Source organism: Zonotrichia albicollis, chromosome 3 (assembly GCF_047830755.1).
Source record: "Zonotrichia albicollis isolate bZonAlb1 chromosome 3, bZonAlb1.hap1, whole genome shotgun sequence".
Classification (NCBI taxonomy): domain Eukaryota; kingdom Metazoa; phylum Chordata; class Aves; order Passeriformes; family Passerellidae; genus Zonotrichia; species Zonotrichia albicollis.
This window is the reverse complement of record NC_133821.1, coordinates 6475409-6492066: the sequence shown is the minus strand read 5'-3', so window position 1 is coordinate 6492066 and position 16658 is coordinate 6475409. Positions and strand designations below refer to the sequence as shown.

General features: G+C 43.0%; 1 protein-coding gene across 7 annotated transcripts in view; it reads right to left on the bottom strand.

Moving 5' to 3' along the window:
• Positions 1-16658, bottom strand: part of RUNX2 (RUNX family transcription factor 2) — a 159294-nt gene that overhangs the window by 104770 nt on the left and 37866 nt on the right. The gene's annotated exons all lie outside the window — the stretch shown is intronic.

The following is a 16658-nucleotide window of genomic DNA, read 5'->3' as shown; positions in this document are numbered from 1 at the left end:
CAAAATAACCCCAAAATGGTCTCTAAGGACCTGTTACTAGATTTAATGGATTTACAGGTATCTCAGATACCCCCAATAACACAGAAATGTTGTGAGGGGGTTGTGTTTTGGACATGGTTGTGCTGGTGAAAGCCTTAACAAGCACAGCTGTGCCCATACACATGTACCATATTACAATTCAAAATAAGCACTTATCAGGACACCCACACAAGGTCTTTTTTGTCTTTTTTTTTTTTAATTTTTTCTCCTTTAACTACCCAAGGTAGTTAAACAGGCAAGCTTTCCCTTTCAAAAGCAAGCCTCATATGTACCTACAACTTATCAACTGGGACAATTACTCCATGCCTGGTTTAGATGTTGTGGATTTTTGCTAAGAAAATGCAAGCTTTTCTTCTCCCCTTAATTTTTTTCTTTAACTCTGTTATAGTCAGTCATTAGCTTACATTCCTCTGGGAGATTTTCCAGAAAGTAATTAGTCCCTGTCAGTTGAGAAGAGCAGTATCCAAGGGAAATCTCCAAAGCTGCCAGCCAGGACTGGTTCCTACACTCTCTTGCATGGTCAGCCTTCCTCAGTTCTCCTACTGCAGTCACCCAAAACAGGCCAGCTGCCCCTGGATATATTTGGAACACTCATTTAGGGGTGTTTTGCTGATAAAATATGAAGGGGGGAAAATAGCAAAAGCACTGGGATGCCCCTAATGGTCCTGCTTATGTTGTCATTGTGATGTTTCAAGAGCAAGGGCTTTGCTTCTCTAATGGTTGTATTTTTGCTCCTAGGTTTAATTTCTTTCCAAAGGATGCTCCTTGTCCAATGGTGCCTTTGAATGTGAGGTGCAGAAGGTGTTATTTCTATCATTCAGCACAGGGAGAAAAAGGCATGCATAGAGATTAAGGACAGGACTAATTTTACTTAACTTTAGCCATTCATAAATCAGGCATCTAGTCTAAACTCTTCTAATGTAGACTTCCTCTTCGGTTAATGGAAAGAAATAGCTACTTCCAGAGGGCAATTCATCTCATTTGTCTCTGACACTCGCCTTAAAACAGCATGATTCACCTCATGAATTTGCTTTCTCTTCCTTCTCTGATCAGAGAGAGAGCACACATGACTGGTTTAATTAGACACCCTCGCCATTAGTCAATGTTAAATGGAATGAAGCCTACCCTAAGTTACAGATCAAGGTCATGCAAAAAGCCTCTGGCAGAGCTGAAAGGGGGGCCCAGACTCCTTGATTTCAACCCAGAACCACATCTGCCTCCATCCCTATAAGCAGTGCCGGGGCCCTGGCACAAGCAATAATTGGGGGGGATATTTTAATGCTTTTAACAATAGGAAGGGCCTCTGGTATGGTTTGAGCTTGAATCCTTCCAAATAATCACCAGTGGCTTGAGATAATTCATGCTGTCCCTCAGCAGTATGAATACAGCCATCTGTCTGGAGTCTACAAGAGTTCAGCTCTGCAGACATGGGAAGATTGTCCCATGACAGTCATTGGGCCATAGAACCAATTCCAATGCTGTTTAATTTATTTTAGAAGCAGAAATGAGGCCACTGAATCTTGAGATTGAACTATCAGGCTGCCACTGCTAAAAAAAAATGCTTTTTAATAGTAATTCTCACCACAGTACTGAGTACACAGGTTCCCACCATCAAATTGGTACCATGGTGCCAACAGGACACATAGGCAATGCAATATCCAAACTAAATAAGCCCAGACTGGATTCAGAGAAATCACAGCTCTAGACAGACAAAGATTCAGGTTGGGAGATGAGGGGAAACTTGATGGGATTTAACTTTGGAGAAGCTTCTCTAGCAATTTAAAAAAATTAATTAGCTGACCCATAATTTGGTACTTTGAAGTCTGGGTTTTCTCCCCCATAATGACTCAGTCTGAAAGCACGGGGTAGGCAGGAGCCTTCTCCCTAGGGAGAAAGTGCTGCTCCATGTTGGAGCTGCCATGGGTGCCTACTCTTCTCTTGAGAAAATATCAACCATTTTAAATAGGGAATAATTTTGAGCTTGTAAAAACTCCATAATAGCAGCTTAATTAGCAGGGTCACATCCAAACTCTACTCTTCAGCATTATATTCTCAATCCATTTAAACTAAGATTTGTACAAGTTGGGTGCTGGCAAATCTGAAGAAATTACTTTTACATACATATGCAGTCAGTGTTCTCTTGGGATTTCTCCCACTTCTTTTCCTCAACAATTTTTATGCATTTGCTTTTCCTTTTGCTAATTCATATTTTCCACTCTGTTTTCTATAGACATCTCCTTCTCCTCTGTTTTTCTCTTCTGCTCATTCCTGATAATCCTTTGGCAAATCGAGGAACCTGGGATTGTGGAGGTGTCCCTGCTCATGGCAGGGGTTTAGAGTGAGATGATCTTTAAGTCCCCTTTCAACGTAAATCATTCGGGGATTTTGTGAAATTCAAGAGGTCTCAAAATAAGGCAAATGTTATAAGCCCATCTCCAGTCTCACACACGACAGTCTATTTTAGCTGGGAACAAATTTACCCCCAAAGTGAATTTTATTTAGAATTACTGTAGAAAAAACCCTGTGCTATGTTCATGTAGTGACCTTTTAACTAAAGAACCACTAACAAACTGGTGCATAATCTATTTCAATTGTCCTCAGGTAACTCAATAAATAATTTATTACACAGGTCACCATCACTCCTAGACTAACCTGTGCCAGACAACCCTCAGCCTTGTTTTCATCACATTCTGTTTGGTCATACATAGCTTTGTTAGAAGAGACTTTATACTTAATTATGTGTGTTATAGCAGAGCTCTGGCTAACGGAGCACTTTAGAATAGGCGGGGGGGGGGGAAGAAAAAAAAGAGAGGAGAAAAAAGAATGGGCATACAGGAAGAATAAAAAATATTTCCACATCTGGTTGAATTGAAATGATCTATAGACGTGTGGGTTTGGGTGTTGCCGCTTCCCCCCGCACCCCCACAAAAAAAAAAAAAAAAAAAAAAAAAAAAAAAAAAAAAAAAAAAAAGTAGGGAAGAGAGAGCTCTATGCACATCTGGAAGACCCCAGGCATCAATGGAACTGCAAGTCCCCAGAAACCAGCAAGGGGCCAAAGGCAGACTTGCCTTCCCCTTCTGGACATTTAAAATTTAGGGTTGTAACACGGAGTCATGTTGTGACAAAGGGATCCACAGAAGGAGCCACAGTCCCTGAGTGAAATATCCCAGGGAGACAAGATGACATTGCAGCTTTGCACATTATGGGTTTCTCTGCTTTGATAAAGGCTGAGACGTGCTCACACTGAAAGTAAGCAGGAAACTCAACAAAACCTTTGTATTCAGGAGGTGCTCACAAAGGCTTGTGGGCAATTTAAATAAATGTCTTGCCTTGATTTCTGAGCAGGAAAAAAAAAACCCTGTTAAGTATGGAGGAGCCATGAGGTATGGGCTGAAAACACACTAAAAAGACCTTCTGAGTAGCACATAAGCAGCAGGAATGAAATATGTGATACATGTTTAAAACTCATTCCACAAGCTGCTTTTCATCTCTCATTGATATATGTGTCCGTTGACAGAGAAATTCCTGATCCCAGGGGAGTGTGCTAAGAAAAGCTGTATTCCTCAGTCTCAGGACTGAGGTGTAATTTTATTTCAGGAAAAAAGATTAGGGTAGCAAGTGTGGATAGCTGAGGGAGAATCCATGGCCTGCTGCAGCAGTGAGTACATCAAAAAGCAATATAGAAACTATGTGAAGAGTAGAATAAAATAGTGTTATAGCTACCCCAATGGCTGCAACACTTCATTTAGTGCCTGTTGCTCTGTTGTAAGGATGGATTTGTAGAATGGATTTGACTTGGAGGGGAGAAAAAGTGCTTGTAGACTTAAGCAGACTTGGATGTGAAATGTTGTCAAAAATAAATGGAAGCTGGCCCATCAGTCTCTGACTCAGGATGGGACCCAGAAGCCACTGGAAAAGAACAGGTCACCAGTGAGGAGATGGGAAAGAGATGAGAAAAACTGAGAGTTCATAGTCAAGAGCTAAACAAGCTGTTCTGATTTGTCTGCTGGCACAGTACAAAACATGCTGAATATCAGAAATCCAGTGTTTGCTCCAAAATAACAAGAAATATTCTGATCTTTCACCACTACTCAGCTCTTTCAAGTCAAACACCAACCTGAGTATAAATTTCTGGAGACAGAAACATTGTCATTAATCCTCTCCAGTGCCAATTTTGGTCATTTTACATGAATCAAATCAGTACTCAGAGTGCTATAAGGTCAGTGAAAACTGCAGCCAGCCAGTCAGTGCCTGTGCTGCTGCTTCTGCACGCCAGCCCAGCACAGCCTCAGAACATGTTCGTGTGGCCCAGGGAAGCTGATGTTCAATTATCACATCCCAGGCATGGCAGAAGATGTGAGGAGTCTTCATCTCCAGCTTAATCATTTCAGTTTAAACTAAGCACAGGACTGTCTTCCAGATCAAAGCTAGGCAATCTCGAGTCTGCTGGATGTGGTAACTGGAAAGGGACGTGAGCTCGTCTCTCATCACTGAACTTCCACCACTCTGCTGGAGGAGGCAAGATGTAAATCGGTCTGTGGAAGAGGCTGACTTGCAGAATGTAAATGTGGTGTTGATGCTTGAAGATTTTTACCTCCTCAGGGAGGAGGGGTGTGCGTTTTTATCTTTCAGCTTGTGGGTGTGGAACTGAAAACTAATCAGATTATGCTACACGTGGCCTTGCCAGATGCTGACACTCAGGGACTCCCTTTCTTTGTACCGTGTACACCACCCACCAGCTTTTTTGTGTGGTTTTTTTTTTCCTGGTACCCAGGAGATCTGGTTACCAGATTTTCAGCAGATGCTTTTATCACTCTCCACTGGGCTAGCTATTTTCAGTCATCACCCAGTTCTATCTTTTTCTGCTTTTGCCTTAGCAAGAAGTACTGTGGGAGTCAGGTGTCTCCATAAAAGAGGCAAGGGATGGCAGAAGGGTCATGGCAGTAAGAGCCTGGGCTGTCACCTGCTGGAGACACATTTTCTGGGACATCCCAAGCAGAATGGAGGGTAATGACCCATTGTGAAATGCCACCATGGCTTCTGTTAGCTCTATGTCACGAATATGGCTCAGCACCAGATAGTGAAGTTTGGAGTCATTTCATGGAGTGACTACAGCTGGAAAAGGTAGACAAAAATTATTTGAGCTCAAGGGCTAGTAACCAAGGATTTCTACAGCTCTAGGTTCAGTGAACCAACAGGAAAAGGGACTTTTCTTCAGGTTAAGGGGTGGCAGAAAGTAGAAGAATCACCCAGTTCATGACCTGTGAATTTATATGCACCTCTGTCTCTTGACTCCAAGAGAAATGCAACAGAGATCAAGAACCCAAGTTCTTATTATTCCCACTGTTCTCCAACGGTGAAGTGCTTTAAAAAGGTAAAGAGTGGGCACATTTTTTCCTACTAACCCTACATGTCTTTGACACAAGCCCTCTGATTTTTTCTCTTTTAACCCTGGAACATCAGCAGCATTCCAGTGCACCTTGTGTCTACTTTTCTGCACATACATCGTAGAACACAATTTCACACCACAAAAAAGACAAGTTACCTGTCCTCTGAATTTTGCCACAAATTTTCCTTAAATTCTCTCTGCAGGTCTACCTGCATTTCATTCTGTTTGGTTTCGTGAAACCTTCCAGGGGTAACTGGAAGGTGCTGATATGGGCTTGACTGAATTCAGCTAAGGCTGAAGTCAAGGGACCCAGATTTATGTCACAGCAAAGGAGTTGAGACCTGAGCCTAAGGCTTCCTAACAGCTGTTGTGCAGGGACTGAACAATGCTGAGCATTCACCATGAAGCAAAAATATTCACTGTTCTGTTACAAATTTCAGACAATACCTTACTGCAGCAAGATGTCACTCCAAAGCAGTGTCAATGTATGCACTGGAGGTAAACATAAGGGAGCCATAAACCAGAAACCCAAAAGATTCGCATTAGCTCTTTGCAAGGAAAAAACCTATGAAGAAAGTCATGAGGATCCCTCTTGTGTCCCTTGTCTTGTGACAAACTGTCATTGGGCTGGTTTCTCCTCACCCAAATCCTACTGAATGCACCCAATCCAAAGTTCATGGAAAAAAACTCAAAACACGAGAGCCAAACAATTTTTGCCCAGGAAAGGAGAAAGCTTGGAACCCTTCCAGTCTCTTAGGTAAAGACAAAATTATGAGAAGAAAAATATAATCCACCCAAGAGACATAATTACATAATTAGGCCATAGGCTGTGCATAGGAAAGGTTCTTATAGTTCATAAAACAAGGAGCTACATAGGTGCAGTAACTGTAGTTAATTCACTCAATGAAGAAAAGAAAAAAGTTTGTTTTTTAAATAGCTAAGGGCACCAGTTTGCATTAGACTGGGAGTTTAGTCTTCTGACTGTACACAGAGCCCTGTTCGTGCCAACAGGAGTCACTCAGGCGCAGGCAGAAAACAAGACCCTGTCTCTTTTTGTTCTTAAAAAAGGCGTATTTTTACCCAAAGCAGCTAAGACCTGTACCTGAAACTACTGCAGAGAAAAGGAAATAATAAAGACAGACAACTGCACACTGTGGAGGGGCTCAGTTCCTGTGAAACAGATCTAATGTGTATCCATTTGCCAAAATCCTAATGAGCCCCTCCTCCCTGACTCCTGCTCTGCAGACTCCTGGTATGGGTCCAAAGGGGCCAGGTCCAGATCCTGGGGGAACCAGGGACATTTCCATCTTCCCAGAGCTGTGGCTCCTACCCTGGGTGAGCAGAGGCAGAGGGAGGTTGGAACCTCAGCACTGAGGACAAGCCTATGGAGCTTCCCTGGTGTCACTGGTCATGTTTCTACTGATTTACTGGGAGCAAAGGAAATTTGCTCTCCTCTCAGCTCATCCCACCAGGACAAAAAGGGTAGTTGGAGGGAGGAAGGGGCAGGAAGGGTGAGAAGAAATGACCCATGGGGGTGTAACCTGTGCCTCTTTGTACACGTGGGAATGACTCTAAAGCTTTGAGGACACCAAGAGCTTTCTAAACTTCAGCTGGGATTCATGAACAGCACAGACCCAGCTGAAGGGTAGACCAAGAGGCTGGGGGTTTTCAGCGAACTGCAACAGCTGCAAAGGAACCTGCTGCTCACAGAATTTCTCTACACAGAGAGGTGAAAAATGCCTCTTTGGAGCAGGGCTCCAGGCTGCTCGTCTGGCAGCTGAGGGACTGATGGGGGCAGGTGGCAGGGGCCGAGCTGGTCAGGCACTGCAAACAGAAGGGTGTGTTAAAGCAGCAAAATTGGAAGATTTAACAAATAAAACCGAAATGGTGCTTTGAGAAAAAGGACAGACTGAGCTGAAAAGGGCTCGAGGCTCATTTTTGCACCAGTTCCCTCCTACCTTCCAACTCATCCAGAGCTGAAGGACTTGTGCAGCTCTATGCTGTGACTCTATACTCAAGGTGAATGAGCCAGGTCTGCCCTTGCTGCAGTGCTGGGGTTATTCCTTTCTCTTTTCTTGAAAAACTTTCTAATTCTGATTAGGTTTTGAGGCTTGATTTGAGCAACACACTGTAGGATAATCAGCTCAAACAGGCCAGGTCAGGGAAGGAGCAGGTGGGACCCCCTTGCTCCACAATGCCTGCCTTCACCTTTATCCATCCTTGATGAACATTAAGGAATCTGTGCTCACGTGAGCCAGGAAACCAGCTACACATTGCTGGTATGGCTGCTTGTAGACATTAAAGACAACTCATATAAACAGAGACTGTCACGCAAGTCTCGGTCCCTGCCTTAGCTCCCTTTGCATGCTGGTATCTGTTACACTCCCCCCTCCTCCTCCCCCTTTTTTCATCAGAAGCAGGGACGAGGGAAAACAAGGGCAGTCCCAAAAAGCTCAAGAGCTCCTCATTCTGATTTATCATCCTCATGAACGCAGCAAAATCTTTGAGGAGCAAAGTTTTCCTCCCACCCCCCTCCAAGAAGGTAGCTATTCTGTAAATATCTCACCAATTTCTGCTGCTTGTTTGTTGCAGCACCAGGCAGTAAAGATCATAGTGAAGAAGGGGGTAAAGGAGGGGGAGAGAAAAAAAATCTCCTTGAACTGGCTTCCCTCCAGCTGGCAGGAGGGGATGGTTTTCTAAATGCTTGTGAAACCTGATTACTTTAAAAGAATAAGAAGGGGGGGGGGCAATGATGTAAACACAGCCATTAAACCAGACTTAAGGCGCTTAGTTTAAATCTAGTGTAGAGCTCTCGGATGCTGCACTGCTCTCTGGACATCAATAGGTGCATTTTCATTTCTGGTTTTGTTTTCCACCCCCAAAACCAGGAGCACACTACACGCTGAACGCTGCGGTTACAGTGGGAATTCAGGCATAGAAGACACAACAGTTAAGCAATAATGGATGGATGTGTGTGTGTTTGCTATCTTTCAACAGATTGTTTTGCTGTGTTAGAAAACTACTGTGTTTATATCCATGCAGCAGGTTTTAAGCAGACAGTTTAAACTTGAATAAAGCGGGATATTTCTAAAATAACCTTGCTAACACAAGTCAGATGGCTAAAGAAACCTGAAAATGTGGTTAAAAAGAAAAAAAGAAGCAGTTTCAATCTATACTGGTGGGTAACATGATCTAAACTCTGAAAGAAAACAGTCTTTACAAGTTCAGCTTGAAGGATTATCTTGTGTATCAGCACCCTCTGTGGCAGAGTAGCATTTATCCACGTATCCACCCATGTTAATGCTGTTGCACAATTTACTACAGCCGTGATAGACAGATAATTGCTTTATCCACCCAAGTGTAATAAACGGAGTCTGCTATGTTAATCCTTGTGTTCTTATTGTCGGCAAATGCCAAGTAAGGGAGAGACGTACACTGAAAACTCTGTCCTCTCCTTCCAAAACTACTGGAGTTTACTCACCCTCAGACCTGCTAAAGTGTTCTTACTGCATTCCACTCCCCTGCTTGCAGCGCCAAGTATTTTGAGTAGTATCAAGTTATTGTTATATAAAGGGCACCTACACTCAGGCTATATGGAGGCAGAAGCCAGGATGTAGCAGCCTTTAGGAAAAAAAAGAAAAAAAAACCACCCAACCAACCACCCTCAAACATCTTTTCCTACTCAGTAAGTAAAACAGGCCAAGTATTTTCTGTTCCTGGGCATAGCACAGAAAGTAATTACCTGTCCTTCTAAAACTGGACATCTATTCAGTTTGTGTGGAGTCTGTCTGACTCCTGAAAAATGTCATTTAGCTGCTGGCTGATCGGTGTTTCCACAAAAATCTATAAAGATTTTTTATTTTGAATGTCAAAAACAGGCGTATCCTTTAAAAGGTTTACAGATTCCTGGCGGCTCCATGAGTTTAGGTTTGTGGCATCAAATTTGTAATGACAGTTTGATGGATGCCTCCCTTTCTTCCTCCTGAAAGGTATAAGGAATTGGTGGTTTCCCAATAAAAATTACACTCAACACTATTCTTTGCTCTTATTTTTACTTGCAAATGCATAAAATGTCTGGTGCTGCTGGCAGTGAGTGGGTTCATGGGGCAACTTTCATGCTACATGAGGCATTCAACTTTCTGTGTACTCAGAGCTCTTGCACAAGCACCTACATGATGTGCAAGTTCTGAGGAAGGACAGCCTTAAGCAGCACATAAACACTGCAGCTGGGCTTAAGAGAAGAAACATTGGCCCGAAGAAGTTGCCAACAATCCTGCAGGTGAGTCGCAGTTTTTAACCCTTGTTATGCTTCACCTCTCCCTGCCAATGCCAGCAGGGGCATTTCTGGCTCAGGTAGAGGCTGAGATGAATTAACTTCTGCTTTCAAGTCTTTGAGAGAAAGAAAAAGAGTAGGTTTGGATTAGATATTAAGAAGAAATTCTTTACTGTGAGGGTGGTGAGGTACTAGAAAATGTTGCCCAGAGAAGCTGTGGCTGCCCCAACCCTGGAAGTGTTCAAAACCAGGATGGATGGGGCTTGGAGCAACCTTGGATAGTGGAATGTGTCCCTGCCCATAGGGGCAGGGGCTGTTGGAATGAGATTTTTTAAAGGTTTTTAAGGTCCTATTGAACCAGAACCATTCTATGATTCTATGATATAAAAGATAAAACACAGCCGTAGAGGTTGAATGGATGGGGGCTGGGTGTGACAAAGTTGCCCACTGACTATCACTACTGATATTGAAATGGAAGGTGTTTTATGCATCTTCAGCCAATTAATAGCTGATACTTCCTTTAATAACTTGGATGATGCAGTACAAAGCACAATTAGAAAATCTTTAGAAGGCTTCCAGTAAGGTGGAGTCTTTAGACTTGGAGAAATAGCTCAGAATTCAGAATGAGCTTAGCAAGGAAGAGAAATTGTGCTTGACATGTCATTAGTAAGATGACATGCAGCAAAAGTTAAGTGCTTTGTGTTACACTTTGGAGCAAGAAGCCAAATGCACCACAATGACAAAACTACAAACCAGCAGCCCGGCAGAGGAGATCCGAGGGTGGCAGGGAGTTGCACGTTGAATATGAGTCAATAATGGCATTCTGTTTCTTTTTTTTCTAAAAAATGAAGTAAATGCATTTCTGGGAAAGATTAATGGTCATGTTGCATACAAGACATAGAAGGTATCTATTACAGGCTGCTCAGAAGTGGTGAGACATCAGCTGGACTGCTTTATCCAGTGTGGGACACCACCCTCTAAGAAAGATGCAGACAGATGAGAGAGAATCCAGAGAAGAGCAACAGGAGTGATAACAGATTCAGAAGGCATGAGCAACACAGAAAAGTTGAAGGAAATACATTTGTTTAGTCTAGAAAAGAGACGAGCAGGAAAGGACATGATAAGAGTAAATTGTTTTCTACAGAAAATGGTAATCGATTGATCTCTGTGTCAGCTGAGAACAGCACAAGAAAAAGCTGCCTTCAGCTGAGGTAGAGGAGATTTAAGAGATTAATGTACAGTATTAGCAAATTCCTTTTTAAGTATAAAGGGAAAAAAAAACCACCACAAACTCCAGACTTGGTAAGTAAGTGGAAGGCTCAGTACTGGAGGATTTAAAAATTTGGACAGAAGTCAGTGATGATCTAAGTATATCTAATACTTCCTCTGAGGAAAAATGGACTAGGCCGCCTGAGGTTTCTTTTTAGCCCTACTGTTCTGGGGCTGAGTGATTGTCTGTGCTTGGTGAAGTCACGTACACAATACTTGGAACATGAGTCCATGCAGTCAGCAGCTCCTGCTAACTGAGGGCCTGATGCTGCAAAGAGCTCAGGACCTTGAGATGCCATGAAAGGGAGAGCAAAATGCAGGCAATGTCTGCTCAGCTCTTCCTGACTACAAAGAACCCGTGGGGGTTTGGAAATGCTGGTCTTAAACCCTCTGTTCCAGGGTTTCCTACAGCTCTAACTTCAGAACAATTATAATTTCTTTGCCTCAGAGTGGATATTACAAGATTGACTTCATCATTAATTTAGAGAGAAGGACTCTGAGTGTCCACTAGTTTTGAGGAACACACAACAAACTAAAACTAGAATTTTGCACCCAATTTTTGAGAATATTCTTGCAACTCCCAGGGAAGGTCCAGATCCTAATCCATGATTGATTTTGGTTTTTGCTTTCTTATCTGTGTGTCTGCTGGTAACTCTTAAGAGAGATTGTCCCACAAAGAGTAGCCCTGGCCATTCTCTTTTAAAATTTCCCTCCATGCCAGTGTGAAGAACAAGAGACATCAAAATGACAAATTTCTTGGGGAAAAATCCCAAACACTAAACCCACAAGCAAAGGTTTTGGACAAGCTATGTCTTCTATGAGAGTGCAGAGAGCTCCTCAATGCAGTGAACTATAAAATCCTGGGATTTTCCAACAAGACAGCCTCATTATTTACATTATTTCTTCCTGAAAGTGTTTAATTCATAATTAGTTCTGTTGGGGCTTTGGGTTTTTTGTGGTTTTTTTTTTTTTTTGGTGGAAAGGAAAGAAAAGCTCCTTTCTGCTGTGAGCTACACAAACCCAACTCCCACCCTTGCTACAGAAACTCCATCCCTGCTTACACTCATCTCACACCAACCCCTGAGCCCTAAGAACGGCTGTGTCACCCCAGACCAGCTGTTTATTAGCACCGTGTCCAAAAATCATGAGATGCACAATGCAGACAAAATCCTGTCCTGATGGGCTCTGCAGGTTGCTAATTCAGTGCCTCAGCCAGGTGTTCAACCTGCTCTGGGGTGATGCTTCCTAGAAAAGCCCCAGGAGGGACAGAGGGGAGGGAGGGGAGTGACACAAACCGCATTTGGCGGCGAGGAATGTGAGATTTTTGTGAAGGGCTCTGACAGGGGGCTGACCCTTCTGCCGACAGTTGTTAAAGTTTGTTTAGTGACGGGGAGCCTCCCATGAACTTAAAAACAATAGGAAAACAGAGTCCTGGAGAATAAATCTCACCCCCTGTGCGAGCTGCCTGCGCGCTTGGCTACCAGAAGGTAACAAATCCCCAGGAATGCGGGGGGATGCGCCCGTCAGGCGCAGCTGGAGGGTGGCCAACACAAGCAGAGGGTGATGCCATTCACAGAGCCGAGAACGGAGCAGATGAACACCGGGAAAAGCCTGGGAAAGGCTGCGGGTACTGCAGGAACCATGTGCAGGGAGCTCCTCAGCAGCTCATCCCAAAGAAACCCCAAATAGCTCTTCTACAGCCTCCAGATTTATCAGACTGGGTAGAAAGTGGGGGTGTCCTCAAAGGAGATCAGGCCAAGAAGGACCTGGGGTTTATTTATGAATTCATGAATCTCCCTTGCCCACACACCAGGAAAACTCAGAGGGTTTTAACTTTTGGTCACCAGACAGGACACAGCATATGAGACAAGGAAACCACTGACTTGTCACTAGGACCCTGACCTGCACAATCCTCAACTGGATTTTTAAAGTAGATTATAGTTCACTGGCTCTACTTTTATCCTGCTATAACTTCTTCATTGTTTCACTTATAAACAGGATTTTGCTTGGGCATGACTGGAAAGGGACTTCAGACAAAGGCCTGGAGTGGTAGAACATGGGGAGATGGCTTTAAACTGAAAGAGAGGAGAATTAAATTATATTTTAGGGAGAAATTCTTTCCTGTGAGGGTAGTGAGGCCCTGGCCCAGAGAAGCTGTGGCTGCCCCATCCCTGAAGTGTCCAAGGCCACATTGGTAGGGCTTGGAGCAACCTGTTCTGGTAGAAGATGCCCCTGCCCATGGCAGGGGCTTGGAATGAGATGATCTTTAAGTTCCCTTCCAACCCAAACCGTTCTGTGATTCTATGATGCTGTGGGTGCAATCCACTGGAAAAAAAAAAAAAAAGGAAAATCCAAGAAACACAAGCTGTAAAAAAACACAAGTTGTCCAAATGGGCAGCTGTGTAGTTGAAGGCTTTTAAAGATGTACACAAGCATATACATACAGCTGTGTGTGTGTATATATATGTATATATATACATGCCTGCTTCCAGCTTGGAAAGATGTTAGAACATATTGGATCATCACTGTCAGGTGTTTTGAATAATTTCTTTTTTATTAATTTTCTTGTGCGTCATTCAGTTTGGACGCCTGCTACAGAGCACCAGTGGAAACCATCCCTGCAATGCAAGAGTGGCAAGGATATTTTATTCTGCTCTACTAAAGCAGGCAGAAATAACACTGAAGTACTTAAATTCTGGAAATACTCATTATCCCCGTGCTATTAATATCACCTCAATAGCTCGTTCTATTTAAAGCAAGTTTCTTTCTTTGGGTTTTATTGTGTGGGTGGCAAATCCTTATTTAATTCAGAGGATAAAAATGTATGACCCTACAATTGGAAAAATTGTATGGCCCAAGCCATCTGCCAGAGCCGTGAACAGAGGCTTTGCCACCATCTTCAGTGGAAGACAGCCTGGCCTTAGAGGCTTTACAGCTTGTACAGATTCAAATTTTAGTACTTGCTTTGATTTTAATGTCATATGACTAATTTTAAAGAATAATATAGCTGCTTCCACTGTAATGGTTACAGTTCTGTGTCTCTGCAGGACCAAAACTTGATCCCTCAGTTATGGAATTTAGGTACAAGGTCTCCAGTCTCCCTTTTAGCCCCACTGTTTGCTTTTTTTACACAAAGAAAATAAGGCACACTCCAGCTATTGGCTCCATGGATTAGAGGACAAGGCTTACATAGGAGAGTTTCCTTCTTCTGTAAGTACAACCCTGATTTAATTCCATCAAAGAATGATGGAAAATAGAAGGCAAAGTGTTCTTCCCTTTTGTCCAAGAAAAGTAAAATGAGCAACCCTGGTGATGCTGAAGAAATTGGATATCTTCTACTGGTGCCTTGCCTTGGTTTTTTTAATAAGCAAAACTCATCTGTCTTAACCAATTTAAATGAAGTAAAAAGGCAACAACAGAAAAGAGGGATGGAAAACTTTTTCCAGCTTCAACACAAACTCTGAGGAAGTCAAAGCTTAAAAAAAGAAAGTGATTTTTTCACCAAAAGTCTGTAGAGAGCTCAGCACTATGAAAAAGGAAGAAATCTGGTTTTTAACTCTTCTCCAATGGTAGGATGGGCCATTCCTTGTCCTTTCACTCCAGCTTCCCACAAGGTCCATGGGATTATTCTCCTTTTGGCAGCACAAGGGATTTTGGTTGTCAGTGTCCCCATCCTTGATCACTTTTGAAATCAAAATAAGTTATTCCTTCCATGACAAAAGGTTCCAACAAAACCCTTTCATCAAACAAATCCCCTTTCATCAAAGGACTGACATTAGACTAGGACTGAACCCAGTTTCTAATGCCTGATGGATTTAGATGGCCAAACTACTGCTAAGGGTATTTGCTGTCAAGTGTAACTCCCAGAAACAGGCAGCATTTCTGACATGATACTGGTTTAAAATTACATGTCTTGTAGTATGCACTCCCTTCTCCATGATGCTGATATTTCATGGCATCATTTGGACAGGACATCCATCCCTCACTCTCATCAGGTGTGGGGGTAATTTGCTTCCAGCACATCACTCGGATTTGAGACTGAAAAGTGGTTCATCCTGTTTTGCTTTTCTGTGATAAAGTTTCTTGATATGCATCTGAGAATGGCTGGTATTACTGTTTTTTATAATTTTGATTATATTTCTTGCTTTTTTGTTGATTGGGGTATAAATCCTCACAAAAATAAATGCACACCGCTGCTGGTGAACTTAAAGTGAAGGTCATGGCTTGTTCACTTGACAGTTACAACAACTAAACTGCTACAAACTCTGAGATTTTCACACCTCGGCATTTACAGAATCACAGAATCAACTCAGTTGGAAAAGATCTTTGAGATCATCAAGTCCAAACTATGACCTAGCACCACTTTGTCAACCAGACCATGACACTGAGAGCCACATCCAGTCTTTCCTTAAACAGTGAGAGTGACTTCATCACCTCCCTGAGCATCCCATTCCAATGCCCAATCACCCTTTCTGTGAAGAACTTCTTCCCAATGTTCAACCTAAACCTCTCCTGGCACAGCTTAAGACCGTGTCCTCTTGTCCTGTCTCTGGTTGCCTGGGAGAAAAGACTGATCCCCATCTGGCTGCACTCTCCTGTCAGGGGCTTATAGAGAGAAATAAGGGCCCCCTGAGCTCCTTTTCTCCAGGCTGAGCCTCTTTCCCAGCTCCCTCAGCCCAAGGTGCACTGTAATTAAAACCTGCCCTTTGCATTTCCCTTCATGTGTGCATTAAGTGGCCTCATTTAAAGCCAGGTAACATCCTTTCCATTGCTTGTTGTCTCTCAAAATCCCGTTGCCTCTCCCAAGTTTAAGCCTAACTCATTCTGTCTGGTTTCTCAGTGAAGCAGGTCTGCTGTGTACACATGACTGTACATTCCTTCCATGGCTCTGAGTTTGTTCCGAGGCAGCCCCAATTCTTGCTACTTCACTACTCTGAAAGCAAGAGTGCGTGTGTGTGTATGCAAACACGCACACCAGCACCCTCACATGTGCTAAAAATGACATTTTTGTGTCTGCTCACAAGGAAAAAGAAGGATTAATTATGCACAAACATAACAACTTTCTCCAGCTCTGCCTAGAGATGTGAAAGAGAAGTGGCCCTGTACTCATGTCTCTTCTGAGAATTCTGCCATATGGTTTTAACAGAGGTTTATTTCCTGCAGCAAGAGAGGGCTGCAGATTCTCAATCCAACCAAAATAATTATGCAGACAATTTCACTCCATTACTTGCAGTGGAACCCAAGCTGTGTGGTCCTCACATGCTTGCTGACACCTTTAAAGAGACATTAAACCATTTTTACATAAAATTCCCTTAATGGGTGGGATGTAGGATGAATTTCCTGGAAGATTAGCACCTGTCGTGTTGCATAAGGCTTGCATCTGACTGCTGCAGGAATTCCTTTGGTTGGTAGACAGCAAAGATGTGATTGAAGCCTCCAGAATACAGCAAAGAATCAACCAAATCTCTACGGAGGGAAATTTCTCCCCTCGCTGAGGTTTCCTGCACAATTTTTTTACCTCCCACATTTGACCCTGAAATAGCACAGGACATAAGTACAATTGGGTGCCTCACATTAAGTACAAGGAAATGGAAATATAGCTTTACATTTCAGTGTTAGGTTGTGCTGCAAGCACGATACAATGAGTTTTCTGAGAATGTTTTTTTCAGAGCCACCCTGGGATGCAGA